At 40.4% G+C, this 20412-nt stretch overlaps 1 pseudogene; it reads left to right on the forward strand.

The window, feature by feature from the left end:
- Positions 1-3524: 3524 nt before the first annotated feature.
- LOC127223756 (40S ribosomal protein S23-like) lies at positions 3525-3988 on the forward strand (annotated as a pseudogene).
- Positions 3989-20412: the final 16424 nt, after the last annotated feature.

A 20412-nucleotide genomic window follows, 5' to 3' on the forward strand; every position in this document is an offset into this window, starting at 1 on the left:
ACTCCTTCACACACACACACACACACACACACACACACACACACACACACACACAGTGTTTATAAACTCACATTGACACATACAGAGAAACAAATCAAATAAGTAAGTAAAATAGAGAAATGGATGGATAGATAGATGATGGATGGATGGATAAGTAGGTAGATGATAGATAGAAGATTAGATAAATAACAGATAGATAGATAGATAGATAGATAGATAGATAGATAGATAGATACATAGATCTTCAAAAACTGAGTCAGAGCCTGGAGATCTAGCTTTGTTGGTAGAGTGCTTGTGTAGCATGATTGATGACCTGGGTTTGAGCTCCAGCACCACATAAACAAGAATGTTGATGCACACCTGCAATCCAACATCAAGGAGATGGAAGCAAAAGGATCAGAACATCAAAGCCCTTTTTGGCTACCTAGCAAGTTCAAAGCTAGTTTGCCATTGCTTATAATCCTGGGGTTACAGGCAAGCATTCCTATCCACTGTGCCATCTCAGCTTTGATACTGCCTATTTCAATGATAGAAACAGAATTATTTGGGTGCTGTAGGTTCTGATGAAGAATTTCATGTGATGTCACTGTGTCCTGCTACACAAGCTTAAGGACCCGAGTTGAATTCCCCAGGACTCATATAAAAAGCTGGTCATGGCCACACACCTATCTATCTATAACCTCACAGCTATGGCAGGGTGGAGTCAGGAGGATCACTTAGGGTTTCTGGACACTAGACTAGCTCTATGTTCAGGTAGAGCCCTTGTCTCAGGCTTAGATGGTCAAGAATGGTACAGCAACAAAGCAGATGAACTCCTTCATACCCAAGTCTGTGCACAGATGTACATCTACACACACACACACACACACACACACACACACACACACACACACACACACACATCCTCATGGATAAGAGATATTTTATTTAATTAAGATTTTCATTGTTATTAATTACCTGTGCATTTTCTTTCCTTTAAAACTCTGTCTATGCAGCTGACCTGAACATGGAGGAGCTAATGGGCCCCCCCCAGACTGATAGCTGGGAATCCAGCATGGGACTGACTCAGACCCCCTGAATATGAGTCTCAGTTAGAAGGACTGAGCAGTCTAAGGGACCTCAGACAGTGGAACCAGAATGTATCCCTGGTATACAAAAGGATCTTGCAGGCACATTCCCCATGGAGGGATACTCCTTTAACCTAGAGACAGGAGAGAAGTCCTAGTCTCTACTTCAAATGACTTGACAGATTTAGATGACCCCTCCTGGAAGGCATCACCCTACATGTGGAATGGGGGGGGGATGGAAGGGGAGAGTGGTCAGGGTGCATGTGTGTGTGGGGGGGTAGAGGGAAAGAGGGAGGGAGGGAAGGGGAACTGGGATCAATATGTAAAATAAAACTGTCTATGAACAAACACTATCACTGGAACTCATTGGACCCTCTCTTGATGCTCTAGTTCAACTACATATAATTAGAGCTGTCTTCTCATTTTTGTGTGGCTTGGGATGGGAGAGTATGATTTAAAAAAAAAAAAAAGTCTCCCTGTGGGATGTGTCATCGGGTATTTCTGTTTGTCATGCTTATGCTGCAGGTAAACGCTCACTAAATTCAATCTTTGAATTAAGCTGTAACCAAGCTTGTATATTCATTAGAGGAGAAAAATTCTTCTCGAAGAAGTTCAAATTGTTTATTGATTTTCATTTCTGTGTTCAAAGGAAGCCTGAGTGAGTCTGTCTCTACACCGTCCCCATGGGGCTGGGCAGCCAACAAGTGCATCACATTTAAACCCAGCTGAGTGGCAACCAATCAGAATAGGGTTCTTCTAAAACTATATTAGCAAACACCGAAGGGATGAGATTTCCAGCTCAATAAGGTTAGTTCTTAATGAGGAATAACAAAGTTGCCACAGCTGTCAATAAGTGGCAATTTGAGGGGGAAAAATGAAATAAAAAATTAGGGAGTAGGAAACCACCTTTGCCAGTGATAGGCAACTATTTTTAAAAATTCCCTTCATCCTTATCTTTAGTAATAATTGTATAGGAGGTAACTCCATTGTGTAATTATGGGGTAAGTGTTCCCCATGATTTATGAAGACAGGACTATAGGTATTCCTTTGGCTAATGATCACAGGTATCTACATGAATTCACTCTGAAGCATCTCTGAAATAGGGAGATACCAGTTTCCAAAACTCATATAAAAGTGACTATTATATGTACTAGTGTAAAACCTGAAGATTAGATTTTATGAATGGATATGAAGTGCTATTTGTAACCCATTGATAGATGTCTACTAGTGTAATTTTATCACATTCAGATATGGAGGCCTAACTCTTCTTGTTCAACTTGTGAAATAGTCTGCCATTATGTCCATTTTATTTTTTAATAGTCTTCATTTAAAAATAAATCTAGACATATGCAATTCTAAGTACAAATATTCAGTAATAAAAATGTATCTTCTCTCTCAGATTCAAGGCTTTGGCTTAAGGTTCCTTAAAAAATAAAAATCCATGGTTTAGTTTTTGAGTTGGTCCTGAAAGACTTGGCAACATAATGAGACATGATCTGTCTTTGAATCCATCAGAATTAGAAAACAACAATTCCACAGCCTCTTCCATTGTTGTGTGGAGCGGGGAGGAAGACCCCAGTTTTCTCTCATCTCTAAGGCAGTGGGCAGTGTTTAGCTTCAGTTCTACCGGGGCCTCTGTAGACTGAAGCTCATTGTCTGTAAGCTGTTGGGAAAAGCATTAATTTATGCCTCAGAAGGATGTTTAAAGAGGATATAATACACCAGTAATAATATGTTTTGCAACCCATGTCCACACAAAACAACAATGCTTAATAAAAATAGTTGTTTTATGTGGAAGTGAACCCATTATGACTGGAGGAAAGACCACAAGGACCTGAGTGAAGCCTTACCCAACAGTGTCTACTATGAAAGCCAGCTAGTGCCCTCCATAAAACATAGCACCCCTAGAAAGCTCAGCGAATACTCAAGATCCTTCTAGTTGTAAGTAAGAGAGGTTCTTACTTGAGAGGAGGTCAAATGTTTTAGTTCTCAGGAACTTTGTATACACATGTAACTGGAGGAATGTTGGAGAAGTATCTTATGCTGGTGAATAGAGGTTCCAGAAGGTCTTAAGGTACTTGAAATGTTTGGGGCTCTGTGCTTTGCCCAGGAACTTTCACAGAGAGTAATTTAAATCCTCATTGTGTAGTTAAGCTGACTGTCTGTTGCTCCTTCTTGAAACTGTCCACACTGGGGTCTCCCATTCATTGCTTAGCTTGGGGTCCATCCTGCAGTTTTCCTCTACTATTCTTAAAACTTCCAGCATGCCATGTGCATGTGCCAGAGAAAATGGGAATTGTTGGGCTCTCATAGTACAAGCAATTCTCACTTCCAGGCCCTTCAAGATGCTTGTAGCCATGGCTGTACTGACCTTTCTTCCAATCCTAAACTACTTCATACCAGCCATAAAAATCAAACTCCCCCCCCCCTTTCTCTTGGGCCCATGGTGCCGGCAAGATGGGCAAGTGCCGTGGTCTCCGTACTGCTAGGAAGCTCTGCAGCCACTAATGGGACCAGAAGTGGCATGATAAACAATACAAGAAAGCCCAGCCCTGAAGGCCAACCCTTTTGGAGGTGCCTCTCATGCAAAAGGGATTGTGCTGGAAAAAGTAGGGGTTGAAGCCAAACAGCAAAATTCTGCTATCCGGAAGTGTATCAAGGTGCAGCTCATCAAGAACAGCAAGAAGATCACAGCTTCTGTGCCCAGTGATGGCTGCTTGAACTTCATTGAGGAAAACGATGACGTTCTGTTTGCTGGGTTTGGTCGAAAAGGCATGCTGTAGGTGATATTCCTGGAGTCCGCTTTAAGGTTGTTAAAGTAGCCAATGTGTCCCTTTTGGCCCTGTATAAAGGCAAGAAGAAGAGACCAAGATCCTAAATTTTGACAGTGGAAACACAATAATAAATTTTCATATTCTGAAAAAAAATCAAACACCCCACCCTCAAGCTTTCCTACAATGCTCTTTAACTATCCCACCATTCCTGCCTTCCTATCCCATATAGATGTTTGCTCCACAGACCTTTTTCCAGACTGTCACATCTCCCTGGCTTCAAACCTCTTGCTACTAAGCTTGGTGCCCTGTCATTGATCACGTGTTCTGTTGCCTGCCAGTGCCTATTGTCAAGTCCAGGCTCTCCAGGGTCTTTTTCCTCCTCTCCTAGCCTCATCACCAGGCCCTGATTTCCTCACCCTCTTTGTAGGACCAATGTCAATTTATTCTCTCTGTGTACATCACACAGACCTTTCTTTGTCCCTAAGAAGAATTGGTTTAGGCACTCTCTAGAATGTAACTCCTGACTTCCCCTCTCAGGTCTCTCTCAGAGGAGCTAAGGCCTCCTCCATGCAAACCCTGCAATAATACCTATCATTATTTTGATGAGAGAGAGAGAGAGAGAGAGAGAGAGAGAGAGAGAGAGAGAGAGAGAGAATGAAAGTTGAAGGGAATAAATTGTAAAGAGGAAATGCTATCAGGGGAGTTGGAGAGTTGATTGTATCCAAATACATTATAAACTTGAAATGTCCTACTGAATCCCATTATTATGTATAATTAATTCATACTAGCAAACATTTTTTGAGTGAGAAGTTTATAAGACAGGGGAGTGAGGGAGAGGGAAGAGAAAAGAGGTAAAGAGACAGAGAGACACTGAGAACAGAAGAGAGAGCACTAGCAAACATTTTAAAAAGTTAATTTGCTTGCCACTAACAGCCTTTTGCTTTATTAAACCTTGGAGTAAATACTTGTATTTCACCATTGTTACAACATCCAACATGGATGATTTCTAATCATGTGACCCTCTATAGAAAAACTTTCAGGAGAAGAGGCACAGAGACTTCTGAATATTCAGAATTCCTTTCCCTAAATCAAAGACTCTGTCTGCACTGGGGTCCTGGACTGAACAGTAATCCAGGGCAACTGTAGACCTCAGGAACGGTGCTGAGCACTCCTGGAGAGATTCCTGCTAAAGAGACTGTTAGGTAAAAGTGAAAAGACTGCATATGCACTGATTAAAAGACCCAGAGACAGATATCAGGATTTAAGCTTCAAGCGGAAGATCAGGGAAAGAAGCGGCTGACCACTAGCTCTTACCTCTACCTCAGCTCAGAAGAAAAGGGATGATCCTCAGACTGCCCCCGATTTCACTGCTCCTCAGATTCACTCAGGCTGCTATGTTCTCCTCAGCATGGCTAGAGACTAACTCAGACTGAATGCCTCTACCTTTTATACCTCTCAAATCCTGGGATTAATGACATGAGCTCTGATTCACTCTCTTTTAGCCCAGGGTGGTCTTGGACTCAGAGATCAGTCTACCTCTTAATCCTGAGTCCTGGCATTAAAGGTGTGTGCCTGGCTTCTACAGCTAGCTGATATGGCTGCTTTGCTATTTTGATCTCCAGTGGCTTTAATAAATCATAAACAATATGTCACCACACTTGATCTTTATCTATGTTTAATCTATGCAAATCACTCATGTTTATAGTTTTCAGACATTTATTTTTAATGTATTCCTTTCTACCTGTGCGCCATGCCTTTAGGTCCCAAATCTTTCTTATCACAACTTTCAGGAAACTATAAATAAATGCAGGTAAACTATTTTAACAAAGCCTGTGAGGGACCAGCCAATTGATCTTTGTGTTGGGATTTCATTGCACCAGATATTATGAGCAAGTAAGGAAACAGGAGCTAAAAGGCCATGGTTCAAGAGGAAGACTGGTATAATACAATTTTGCAGAAAATGGCTCATTTTCAAATTGAGAGTCATGACCTATCAAAGTACAGGAACTTTCTTTATTGCTTAAAAACAGAAAAGATTTATTTATGACTTAAAAATTTTGAAGTTAATTTTTAAAAAGTATTGAGTTCAGAAATAATGGGTTTAGAAACGATTAATGTCATTGATTTGAAATTAGATAAAAGCTTTGTTCTTACTGTCATTAGTTTTGAATCTACCATGTCAACTCAATCTTTGCTTGTTAATTAACTTAATTGTTTTTACTGAATAAAAATAGACTTTCACATTAATACCGTCATTTATTTCAATCAGACTCATTCCCTATACTTGGAATGCATTCCATTGGTTCCTAAACTATTTGTTCAATTTTCAAACAAACCAGTTCTCTTCACAAGGATCAGTATAATACAGCAAGACATCAAAGATTCTCAGAACATTTGAGATTGGGGAGATATTCTTCTACTTACAAATGCACTCTTTCCAGACAAAACTACCCTCGCCAATAGAAATGAACACTGAGTACAGCATATTAAGAGAAAGAAAATCAGCTACCAATATGTATCTGGGTAGAGAAGTCATGTCAATAGAGAGGCAGACACAAGCAGAAGAGAAATGGCTAGAAAATGTGTGTATCCAGAAAAAGATGTATTTCCTTTCTGTTCCAGAAACCAGCTATTAAAAAAAAATCAGTGATTAAAAATGTGTATTTTTAACATTTATTCATCTATGTCCCTGGAGAATAAAATGCCTTTGAATATGTACACAATGTCAAAGTGGCTTCATAATAACATTTTATTGATATATGTCATTGAGAAATGCCAGGTGTGGTGATAGCATTTGCTGATAACCCAGTGGCCAGGATGTGTGGGTAGAGCCCTAAGTTAAAGTGTTTATGCTGGAGTCTGAGTGTTGCCTAATTATTCTCAGATAGCAGAGTTCCATCCACATCATGAAAAAAGCTTTTGAAAGACAAGAGCTGTTGGTCTGTACTTATTGAATGTGGGAAGGTCCCACATGATATGAAAAGATAATGTTGGATCCTCAGGGACAGAGACAAGTCCCCATACTACTTGCTATAAGACAGACTAGACATGCAGAGGCAGAGAAGTGTTCTTATAACTCAAATGGAAGTGGAATTCCTATTGAAGCAGTGGGTTAAAAAGAAAGCATTAGATCTTAGCAACCAAAAAGAAAAACAAGGAGCTAGGGAGATAGTTGGGTTGGTAAAGTGATTGTATCCCAAGCACAAAGACCTGAGTTCAATCCCCAGAGTCCACATGAAAGCCATGTATAAGGGTGCATGTCTGTAAGTGTGGCACATGGCTGGCAGGGACAAAAACATCTCAGATTCTCAGGCCAGAAGGCTAATCTAGCCAAATCATCAAGTTCCAGGTTCAGTGGGAGACCCTGTCTCAGAATGTAAGATAGACGGTAATGAAGGAACACAATGATGCTGACCTTTGGTCTCTATCTACAGGCAAGCACACAAGAGCATATGAAAATAAACATAAATAATAAAAATAAAAGGCAAACAGTTACAGCTGTTTTATGACCTTGTCTCCCTCATCTTGACTGAGATTTTTCACAACAGTAATCATGTGGAGTTTTGTATCTGTGGTGCTTGCTAGCTCATAGGCATTCCAAGAGCTGATGCATTAAAACGGTTTTGATTCTTGACGGTGAAAGAATGACCTCCTCCCAAGGCAACACCCTATGCTATTCCACAACCGCCCCCACCCTTCCTCCAAATGCTGCCTGGTCACAGACCACTTGCTGCAAAGTAATTTGATCTTAAATCCCATTTGTGTGCAATCTTAGAGCTTATGAGAAAAGGTCCCTTTCGGGGTCCTGTTATACTTGTTCTCATAAAATGAACTTTTCTTGGGAGATTTGCCTTTGACCACTGCCTTCTGCACAGTGACATCATCAGGGTGAGTGCAGGGTGATAGTTTCCACCCCTACCCTTCACCCTGTGGAACTGACCTTACAGACTGGTTTGGGGATTTTTTTTTTTTTTTTTTTTTTTTTTGAGTTTGTGTTTTGTTTTCTTAAGATTCTTGCCCTGAACCTCAGCACATTTGCCTAGAGATCCTGACCCTGGCCAAGCTCTTGATTCATCCTAATCTCTCTGAAAGTAGATCTGACTATATGCTGAAAGATCTACCCCAATCTAAAAGAACTCTCTGGGAAATTAATATAAGAGCTACCCTCTTCAGGGACAGATGTCACCTGTTGTTTGCATTTATTGTTCTCTGTGGCTCTCAGCCCCTAACTGAATAGCTAGACTCTGGACAGTGACCCTCATATAGGTCTATTTACGATATCCTAATTGACAGTGTAATATGGGTAACTACTAGCTGGACTCTCTGCTCCGATCCACTTTTTGTACATTGTTGCATTTTTTGTAGTCACTTATGCTAATTGTTTTTCATCTATATATTTTCCTATTTAATTCCTCCTGTTATTTTGAAACAAGTTCTTCCTTAAAAGATCTGCCCAATCACATAAATTTTCTTTTTAAGAATATTTAAGTGGTTTTACCTTTTAATTAAAATATAATTTACCATTTCCCCTTCCTTTTTTCCTACCTCCAATCTTCCAATGTACTTGCCTTGCTCTCTGTCAAATTCATGGCTTCTGTTTCTTTAATTGCTGTTACATTTTTCTGGTAGTTTAAATGAGAATGGTCTCCATAGGCTCATATGTTTGAAGGCTTGGTCCCCAGTTGGTGGAACTCTTTGGGGAAAATTAAGGGGTGTGGCCTTGTTGGAGGAGGTGTGTCACCGGAGGTGGGCTTTGAGATTTCAGAAGCCAGTGGTGGTCCCAGCTAGCCCTCTCTCTGCCTTGTGTGTGTGCATCAGATGTGCCCTCTCAGCTACTGCCCCAGGGCCATGCCTGGCCCCATAAGTTCTGCCATGATGATCATGGACTTTAACCCTCTAGAACCATGAGCCCCAAATTACATTCTTTTATAAGTTTCTTTGTTTATGGCATTTTTTCAGAGCAATATAAAAGTGTGTATGTATATATAGTTCTTGTTGCTTTTACATTTATATATATGTGTTTAATATAAATATGTATTTGTATAATGTTACTTCTATGAATATGTTTTTAGGGCTATTTGGTATTAGATAACTAATTGATGTGCTCTTTCCCAGGAAAGACTGTTTCTCATGATCTCAGCAATACTGACTGCCTATAGTTTTTTGTCTAGGATTGAGGACCCATGAGAGTTTACCCCATTAGCCTTTGTCTTTTATGATACTCTTGAAAAAAAACTTGTGAACATTACTACAGGCATTGATGCCGAAGTTGGAGTAAGATGGTCTAAATCAGTGGTTCTCAACCTGTGGGTCACAACCCAGTTGGGGGTCAAATGGTCATTTCACAGAGGTCACTGTCAGACACCTTGCATATCACATATTTATATTACAATTCATAACAGTTGAAAATTATAGTTATGAAACATCAAAATAATTTTATGATTTGGGGTCACCAAAGCATGAGGAACTGTACTAAAAGGGTTACAGCACAAGGAAGGTTGAGGAACATTGCTCTAAATACTGATGTTTGTCTTCTAAGATTAGCAGAGAAACTAAGGTAGCAAGGAGATATGGTTATTGGTGTATAATGTCACCAAGTGGGCAAACACTGTTGGGCCCCTGCTGTGTTGAGGTGATGGGCACTAGTCAAAAGGGAGTTAATGGTAAACCATAAGCAGAAACAGACAAAAATACTTATATGCTCAATGAAGAGCTGGGCAGGTAAGTAGACAGTGATATTACAACAAGCATGTTCTGTCTGAGATTCAAGAATAATAGGATATAGAAGCTGGTGAGGGTTTTGTAATCCAGTTTTAGGAGATGAGGACTTTATCAGATATAACAACTGTAGTTTTACACTGTATGGTAATATGGGAAGAAGCAGGGAGAGAACAAACTATTAGGAGCAGAGAACCACAGAGAATAAGTATACAAAAAACAGAGACTAAATAGAAGAAGGGTATGTCATAGCTTGGATCTAAAATGGCTTGGAAAGACATGTGTGGCAATGAATTGCAGGAATGAGTCCTTGGGAGCATGCCCCTGGTGACTTTTCTTGTATTCAACACTGCCTGTCCCCACTCTCTCTTCTTGCTAGCCTCCCTAGAGTGAGCAGCTTTGTCTACCACAGTCTCTGACTGTGATGATGCTCTGCCTTCCCTGGGCCCAAGATGATGGAGCCATCTGACTGACTACGGTCTGCTGAAATACAAGTCCTTCCTCCTTTCAATAGTGTGTCTTGGGTATTTTGTCACAGTGACAGAAAACCACAGTACATTTGGAGTTCCAAATGTGTTTTATATTCAGAATTGTTAGACAATTATTAGAAATAGGTAGTTATATAAAACCGAGGAGCAGATTTTACACTCAAGTTCCAATAGTCACTATCTACAAACTTCAGTTTCAATTTCTCCCCGTACAAAGCTCAAAAAATACTTAACTGGAAAATGAACCCAAACTCCTTGACTTCTATCATAATAATTTTCCAGTTCACTAACCTAAATTTTGTTCATGAGCATTTTGTTTTGTTTTTGTTTGTTTTTGCATCTACATCTCCAAGAAATGTGATGGGACATAAATATGGAAATCCAAAAGGAAACCCTGAAACCTAGCTGGGGATGGCATGTCAAAATACCAGAGCAGAAGAGGGTCTTGATGTGTGCAAAATAAGTAAAAACAGGGGCTATGTGGCTTGGAGAGGGCAGATAGCAGTGGGGAATGGTGGGCTAGGAGACATCATCTTCCATAATATTTTCAGAATAATCATCTGACAGAGAAGAGAGGATTTATTTCATTCAGAGTACTGTGTGAAACTAGCTTTACACAGTTACTTGATTTTTTTGTCATTGATTGCTGAAGTCAAATTAACTAGAATATTGAACGTCAGTCCTGAGCAAAGTAATACAATCATCTTCTGGGAATCTTTACCACTTTCTCCATATTATTAACATTATATGGCCAATATATTTCCTTTTTCGCTTTTCCTTTATAAAATCTTCCTCAGATCCTTTGTTCTAACTAAAGAGCAAAGGCTTGGTAGGGACAAGACTAAATGTTCAGGTCGATGAATGAAGTGGTGTATGCTTTAGGAAACGGTTTTGGGTAACCTGGTGACCACTGTCCACACCCTCAAATACAAGTGGCTTTTCATAAAAACGTGCTTGTCTCTAAAATACAAAAATACAAAAAACCTTTCAACAGGTTTCCCAACATTTTTTTTCCACACTGTTTATGACATCACAAAAGACACACTGTTGTATGAGTATGGTGACACCAATGACCCTTCTCATTCAAGCCCTGAGTGGGTAATTCCCCTTTCTCTATGTGATCACAGTACAATCTTGGTGTTGTGGTCCCTGAGCTCGTTTGCTCAGGAAAACTTGTACCTACCTCTGATCACTGGGTTATCCCAGGCACACGCACATATACCATTCAGGCTTCCTTATAAAGGATTTGATGTGGTTCCACAGAGTTCTGCTTATTTAAAAAACTTTTGCTATGGAAATATGTGTATGTTTGTGTGTAAGTATAAATGGGTGTGTGAGTGTGTGTGCATGCATGTGTGTGAAGACTAGGTCAATATAAAGCAACCTTTTGATGTCTTTCTACCTTAATTTTTGAGGCAGCATCTCTTACTGAGCCTGGTGTTTGCATATGTTCCTTTTCTTTCCTGTCCAGATTGCAACAAAAAAATAAATAAATCAGGCTGTGGAGACAGTTCTACTGTTAAGAGTCATTGCTGCACAAGCCTGTGTAAAGAAATGTGGCAGTCGCTATGCATGTCTACAACCACAGCACTATACTGTTGGCAGTGCAGACAGAATGGTGGGGTTCTGATGGCTGCCAGCATAGCTCCAAGTTCAGTGCGAAACTCTGGCCCACTCAAAAGGCAGAGAGTGTTAGAGTAGGATGCCTGACATTCCCGTTTGGCCTAAGCAGATACATACACAGTTCCACACACCTGCACATGCAAGTGCAAAGAGAAGGTGAAATGGGACAGGAACAGACTCATACAGAGAGGAAGCCCACAGTCTGAGGATGGATCTTTTCCATCTCCTTGGCTGAACACTGGAGTACAGTCACTGCCCAAGACACTGGGAGCCCCAGGAGGGACTTTTCCTATAGGATAGACCACATTTTGTGGGAATCCAGTCAAAACCATAAAGGAGTACAATCTAGACATTAGACTCAAACCTAGGAATAGGGCGCTCATGATAAGACTATATTCCAAACTGACAAGAACAATTCTGAAAAATTAGAAACAGGCACACAGGATGCATGGTTCTCACTGGATTGTCATTCAGACTACACTGTATTGTTCATACTACCCAACATATAATAAAAAGTGTTGCAAAAACAAGGAGACAGAAAAATGTATCTAGGTGGAAAAAAACACACACATACTGAAATGAACCAGTTGTAAATATATTTTATATTTATATAATATAGGCTTATATTATATAATGTATACTTATGTTTATATAACTGTATATCATATATGATATATTTATGTTTATATAACATATTTACATAACACATTATATATATATATATAAAATCTCCAAAAGAAAATTATGAGCCACAATGAACCAAGAAAAAATAAAAATTAAAGGATAGGACAAATAGAGAAGAACTCTAAAAGATGATAATATAAAAGACAGGAATCACTATGTGAACTAAAGATCAGTTAGAAAATTATGAAATGAATGTTAATAACCTAGATTATGGTAAGTAAAAACACAATTAAAGTGATGTATTCTGAAAAACAGCCAAGGACAAATATTGAAAGAAGCTAGCACATATCTGGTGACCTGTGGGTATCAACCAGGCTATGAGCCTTCAGATGGCTGGAGACCAGAGGAGAATGTGAGATCAAATAAGTTAAGAAAGGAATATTTGAAGAAATAATGGCTTATAGCTTCCAAAAATAGTAGAATATTGGTTTACATATAAATGAAAGTTTCTTGCCCTTATTTTCATCATAACATACTGCAAATAGGCTATGAAAAAATTATATAAATGAAGAAAACTTTATCTAAATAAAAGGGTGTCTGCATGCCAACAGAGAAAATTGACAAAATGAAGTCAGTGTGTGGACGAGAAAAGTTTCTATGTGAGGGCTGAGTTAGTATCTAGGAGTTAAGAAAAAGCCAAACAACTCAACAGCAGGAAGACAGTAGACATTACAAATGCTATAAGACAACAAAAGGAGATCAAGGGGATCTAAATTGGAAAGGAAGAAGTCAAACTGTCTCTATTTGCAGATGATATGATAGTTTACATAAGCAACCCAATAAAATCTACCAAGGAACTCCTACAGCTGACAAACACCTTCAGCAAACTAGCAGGATACAAGATAAACTCAAAAAAATCAGTAGCCCTACTTTTTTCAGACGACAGAGAGACAGAGAAAGAAATCAGAGAAACATCACCCTTTACAATAGCCACAGCAACTGGTGTAACGCTTACCAAACAAGTAAAAGACCTATATAATAAGAACTTTGTGGCTCTAAAGAAAGAAATTAAAGAAGATACCAGAAAATGGAAAGATCTCCCATGCTCTTGGATAGGTAGGATAAACAGTAAAATTGGCAAGCTTGCTAAAAGCAATCTACAGATTCAATGCAATCGCCCATTAAAATCCCAGCACAATTCTTCACTGACCTTGAAAGGATAATAATCAACTTTATATGGAAAAACAAAAGACCCAGGATAGCCAAAACAACCCTATACAATAAAAGAACTTCAGGAGGCATCACCATTCCTGACTTTAAGCTCTACTACAGAGCTACAGTTCTGAAAACAGCCTGGTATTGGCGCAAAAATAGACAGGTAGACCAATGGAATCGAATTGAAAATCCTGACATTAACCCATGCACCTATGAACACCTGATTTTCAACAAAACAGCTAAAATTATACAATGGGGTGAAGACAGCAACTTCAACAAATGGTGATGGCACAATTGAATGATGGTGTGTAGAAGACTGCAGATGAACTCATGTCTGTCGCCATGCACAAAACTCAAATACAAAAGGATCGAAGACCTCAACATCAATCCAGCCACATTGAACCTCTTAGAAGAGAAAGTAGGAGGTACCCTTGAACAAATTGGTATAGGAGACCGCTTCCTGAACATAACTCCGGGGGCACAGACACTGAGAGAAACAATTAATAAATGGGACCTCTTCAATCTTAGAAGCTTCTGTAAGGCAAAGGACACAGTGAACAAGACCAAATGACAGCCCACAGCCTGGGAAAAGATTTTCACCAATCCTATATCAGACAAACGGCTGTTCTCCAAAATACACAAAGAATTCAAGAAACTAGTCAACAAAACACCAAATAACCCTATTAAAAAATGGGGTACAGAACTGAAGAAACTCCAACTACAGTCCTATACTAGAGGAACTCTTTAGTTCTTACTATCAGATCTAATGTGTCCAAATACAACAGTTTACATTAAAAGTCAAAGCCATAAAAATAGATACATTAAATTGTCCTAGAAAGAGATCTGTCCCCAAATAGCAGCAACAGCAGCAAATGGGGCCCAGGATTGACCTCAGTTACCCTCTCCCCTCAGCCTTGCTTTGACTGTGTAAGTGGGTCATCTGGTCCCTGGTGTTCACGGCGGCTGCCAGCACTAGGGTTAGTCAGGTCATTGGCTTTCTGAGCAGTGTCTTCCCACAGCACCCTCAGCCTGTCTATCAGGAGTATGAGCCTGGTGCAGGTATAAACAAGAATTTGTGGGACAGCGTGCCACGTGTACATCTACTTAATAACAACCACATGATGGATTTTCATTCTCCAGCTGTGCAGCTGTTTAACAGACCAACAGGGAATTGCATGAAGTCACATATGAACTTGACATTTCATGTCTCACCCCCTGGCTCCCCTGTAGTGGTCAGTGAGCAATGAAAAAGAGGGATCAACAGCAAACTAGGAAAATGGCACTCACAGGCTCCCGCTGTGTCTAAGGGCACATATGTAGAACATTGGTTCTCACATTTCCCAGCTGTCACCTAGATGCCACAGAATCTTAATGACAGCCGTTTTCTCTAACTGCATTTAAATGTGAAGACCTCAGCCATCAAGCTATCTGTACCTGTGCAATATTTCCCCATAGCAAAGACAACTGCTCTTGGTAGTTACCATAAAACACTACTAGCTATTCATTGGCTGATGGACAGCCCATGCATAGCTTGAAATTTTAGGCAACACCCAAGACTTCATTTATCTGGATTTTATGATTTAAACTGCTCCTAGGTAGCTATTTGAAAGCAAGATGCACTGTTGAAAACAACTAAAAGTATATCCTAAGTACACTTTGGTGACACCAGTGGGTGTGATGTGTGAAGGGATAACTTGCAGAAAATATGCCCTTTTTCAGTGACTTCATGTGTCCTAAATGTTTTTGTTCAAGTCCATTTTTTACTCGAAAATGTTAAAACCTGGGATCTTATCTTACAAAGAGTGTTCAGTGACATAGCTCACTGAAGGAAATTCTCAGGGGAGGAAAGCACACACACACACACACACACACACACACACACACACACACACACACTCCATCATTTCTTCATGATCCTATAAAAGGGACAGAGGAGAAGACAAACATTTATGGAGAGGGAGATTTTTCTCATAATGGCCCCAATAAATATGTTTGTTGTAGAGAAATAAATATGAAGGAAAGACATGTAAGCTGGATGCTGAGAATGGCTTGTTTATGCTTAATACATTGGGAAGGTTTTGAAGAGCTGTTCATCCATGTTAAAAAATATTACCCATGGACTGTGGACAAGGACAGGAAGACCTATGGTGGCCAGCTGAGTAAGTGCTGGCCATTCAAGTGAAAGTGCCCAGGGCAGAAATAATTTACGTCCTCAATTCTTTCAGCATGTCAACAACTGAAATTTCAAGGAAGAATACATGTATCATGAGCTTTGGGCTTTTATACACACAAGTATATGCACTCACCTCTTGTGTAAACACACACATAGCTTTTCATAAGGGTGTCAGTCTCAACAGTGGTGGTGGCTGTGGTGTGTGTGTGTGTGTGTGTGTGTGTGTGTGTGTGTGTGTGTGTACATGTACACCAGAGAGTCCTTGAAGATCTCTTCTCTTAAAAAAGTAATGGCAAAAACAGAGCAGAGGAAAATGTGTTGTCCACTCCCAATGACAAGAGCTTCCCAGTGGCTTCTGTTTCCCAGGATTATCTGCAGGCTGTGAAAACATCTGTAGAGCATTCTGAAGATTCGGCACAATTTCAGAGATTACAGACAGTGGTAACGTTCTAAGGTAAGGAATGAATGTAAAGAAGTGGGAGCTACCTCAGACCTTCTTTCCCAAGGAAATCCCTGCAGTTATTAAAGCCAGAAGCACTGCATGAGTGTGGTACTCCTACTCATCTGCATATCCCCTCCACACTGAAAAGCTTGTGAGTAAAAGGATGTTTGTGTTACTGCTCTTGGGACCAATGCTTGAGAATCCTTTGCTTGTCAGCTAGACACATTGGTGTTTTAAGCACAATGCATATATAAAAGACTAATGCTATGTTATTTGGTAAAAAGTATTCTAAAGCAATTTTTTCTACCCTAAGAAGAGGCATATCCTTTTCTTCTTTCTTCCAAATGAGGGTATTTGCCAGTAATAGGGTAGTTAAAAATCAGATTCCAATGCAGAATGGGGGTGGTGGTATGAAGTCCCTCTCTGTGGCTAATTTATTGAGACACTGAAAGCTCTCTGCCAATCACAATTACAGTCACGAAATCCAACTAGCATCGTGGGTCGTATAACCAAGTCTTCAAGGAGAGGGTGACAAGATGGATCGGAATTTAATTGATTTATGGTATTAGACAATGAAGAAAAATACCTGTCTGGACTAATCATAAACTTTTCTTTAGCTGCAATTAACCTCATGCTGAAATACTGTGTGGAATCTTCTTAAGTGATGGCACTTAGGGGAAGCAATGAATACATAATTGGAGATGGGGGAGCACTCTTAAAAAAATGAACACTTTCACCAAATAATAAAACATTGTGCTATATATTCAGAAGCCAACATAGGTCATATTTAGGAACTTTAGCTGACAAGGGTAGACTTGCTAGCTTTTGTCCCAATACCAAGGACAGTGACTATGACATCTCTGTTTACTCGAAATTCTTGCTAAATAAACAAACATGAATTTCAGAAGTATGATTTTCTTCTTTGTCATCCTTATGGACTGTTTTCCTCCAACTATTTTGACTCTCTGCCCAGTACAATGCCTAGAATACAGCTGACACTCACCAATTACAAAGAAGTACACCTAAGTGCTCAGTCATGCACCTAGTGTGTAAGGCCTTACATTTGCTCTCTAACACTGGAAACACATTAATTAATAAAGCTGCTCTAGAGGCCATTGCTCATAAAATCAGTGTCTGGTCCCTGACCAGGTAAGTCCTCTGTTTTCATAAATGTTCTACAGTAATAATTTAGTCCTATAGCATTTGGGGCTCTACTAGCAAGTGGGAAAGAGAATATTCAGTTCAATTCAGAGCTCTTCCCTCTTCCTTCTTCCTTGGTGTTTTTGGATGCTTCTTCATTCTTGGTCCCTGGTTATTAATTCGATCATTTGTTCCTGCTACTTGGGGGAACTTTCCCTGTAGGCCATCTCACTCCCTTCCTCTCTGGGTGTCAGCTTTGAAGCCACAGTACCCTCCATAGAAACTCCTTTATATGACCCCTAAGTGTCTTTAACATCCTAGACCATACTCCTGAGTTTCTAATACCAACCCAGTAACACTGGAAAGTGGGCTTGCTTGATGGACATTATTGATATACTCTTTTGTTTCAGGATTCATCACTTGATGATTTGACTGTGTAAGGACAGAAATACTTCTTGGTGGCTGACTGTGTTAGTTACTTTTCTATGACTGAGATAAAATGCCATGACCAAAAGCAATTCTTTTGGCTCATGGTTCTAGAGGAGATACAGTCTGTGGTGGAGGGGAAGGCATAGAAGAGGCCAGTCTGCCAGGAGGAAGCACAAAATCATGTTTCATCTGCACACAGGGAGCAGAGAGTGAAGTGGGCATGCGCTATAAAACCCCAAAGCCCACCTGCAACAAGGCTCCACCTCTACAAGGCTACCAACTGGGAACCAAATCTTCATTGGAACCACCATAGTAGTCCTAATGAGAAGAGCAAACCCACAGACTACAGAGTGAGAGCCACCAAGCATAAAGCCGAATTAGAATTCTTACACTAAAAACTGGGTTGGAACTTTAGAGCCAAACTGGCTAGTGTGTGTGTGTGTGTGTGTGTGTGTGTGTGTGTGTGTGTGTGTGTGTGTGTGTTTCTATCTCCATTTAGAAACTATTCTAATGATGTCAGAGAGAACACAAATTATTTTCTACCCTAGGCCACATTGAGAGTAAAAGGTACATGGTGAAAATTTACCAATGACAGCATGAAGACATTTCTGAAAAAACTGGGATGTATGGTCACCTCCCAGAGAAGAGGCGAGGCTCATCTGTACAGAGCTGATAGACACCTGAAGGCAATGTGCATGGGGCAAGCATGTGGGGACACAGGCTTGAGGAGCCCTGGTCAGCAGGTATCCACAGTCTACGGGTTTGTTAGTCACTAGACCTCGAGGAACTGGCCTGGTGTGTGGATTCCCATAGTGTTTTCTTATCTCCTTCCTAGAAATCTTGCCAAGCTCTGGGTTGAACACATGTACCCTCATAAATTATTCATCTTAAATTGCTTGGAACAACAACAAAAAAATAGATTCAGAAGTCTGGGAGAAGATAAGAGAAACAGGAAGGGACAGGAGGCCGTACTCCCATGCATGGTGCCAAGGGGGAAATGGGTATTAAAGTATGAACAGTGCCACAGATGCTATGGGGGTAACCAACCACTTTCTGATTGCATTTGAGGCTCATTTCATGAGGTAAACCCCTACCGCTGATACCGCTAAAGTGGCAGAGAACCTGAGACTGAGCTAGACCATGGGCTGGAGAGGAAAACCTACTGTATTATTCTGCTAAGTGAACAGTGAAATATCACCTGATAACATATTGGTGTACACATAGTTGAAAGTGTCATTCAACCCTCATGACTGAAGCTCCTTGTAGTAGATGGAATCAACACAGGGGACTATGTGCAGAGGGTGAGAGACTTGGCCGCACGCAACCTTAAACGGGCTGTCTGTATCATTCCCCCACCCCTTAAGGCTCAAGGATCTATGCAGAAGATGAGTTGAAACAGTTTAAGAGCAAGAGGTGGTGGATGACTCCAAGGAAGTGGCTTGTTATACATGGACTCATGGAGAAGGGACAGCACACACAAGAACCACACAAGACCTAGGCATTGAGCAAGGAAAGTGAGCACAAAGTCTCTCCCCTAACCAAGACACTATCTGCAGTCGACAGCAAAAGGAAATCAGTTTTCTTTGATAGAATGACACTGGGTATATCAACCACACTCCACATAGACGCCGTATTCAAGAGGAGCTGTCAAACAGTAAATAGATTTCTTGGTGTGTGTGTGTGGGTGGGTGGGTGAGTGGGTGGGTATGTGTGTGGACACATGAAGTTGTGTGCTAGGGAACTAGGGAGGAGCTGGGAGGAGTTTGGGGAGGGAAAAGAGTATGTAAGTATGATCACGATATACTGTATTAAAAAGCCAACTAAAAAAGAAAAAAAATGAACCATAAGGCAAATAAATGAGTGCAGGTTCAGCCCACAGTGTGCTCCTGTGTCTAATCAGGACAAGTGAAAAATTAAATTAAACTCTAAAAGAATCTCCTATGGCAGATTTGATGTCTGAGTTCGGCTACTTCCAAAATCTGTATCTGAGTTTGTATCTGTGCTGCCCTAGGTCAGGGTCTTAAAGTGTTTGCTCTCTGTGTTTGGCCAGTATGACTGTGAGCCCCTGAAAGAACTCAGCCCTTCTAGGTGTATTTCTGTAATTCGCACAGTTGGTGCTTTATCCTTGTATCCAAAGTACTGTGGGAAGCAGGATTGTAACACAGCCCTGAAGATTCTCATCACTTCCCCTCCACTGGTTGCAGTTCCCATTCCTTAAGTGTGGTGAGGACCTGTGAATTTTATAGATTATATAATCATTTGGTCAGATAATACTACATGACACATGCCATTAGATAGAACTTTTTAAAACGTGTGTGTGTGTGTGTGTGTGTGTGTGTGTATGTGTGTGTGTGTGTTAGAACCAGATGGGCCTACTAGAACTTCTTGCACACAGCCTCCTAGTCACAGGATATGATGTCATCACATAGAAGAAAGACAAAGGATCACACTACATCAAAGGAATCCCATAGAATCCAGGGTTCAACTGAGCATGTCCACAAATTGTTCCTGATGCAGTTAGATAACCCATGTCGTCCCATTCTCTTGGTGAGCCACGGAGCAAGAGGAAGGTGTTTCTAGGATGCCACTTCCATGTGGAACTAGGAAGACAAGCGGAAACAGATTCTCCTTCCAATGCAGAAGCAGGGATGTGTAGTCAGGTTTTTGTTTGCTTACCTTGTATCTGGCTGTCTTAAATACAGCTCCCTCCAATCAAGGG

Source organism: Phodopus roborovskii, unplaced genomic scaffold (genome assembly GCF_943737965.1).
Source record: "Phodopus roborovskii unplaced genomic scaffold, PHOROB, whole genome shotgun sequence".
Classification (NCBI taxonomy): domain Eukaryota; kingdom Metazoa; phylum Chordata; class Mammalia; order Rodentia; family Cricetidae; genus Phodopus; species Phodopus roborovskii.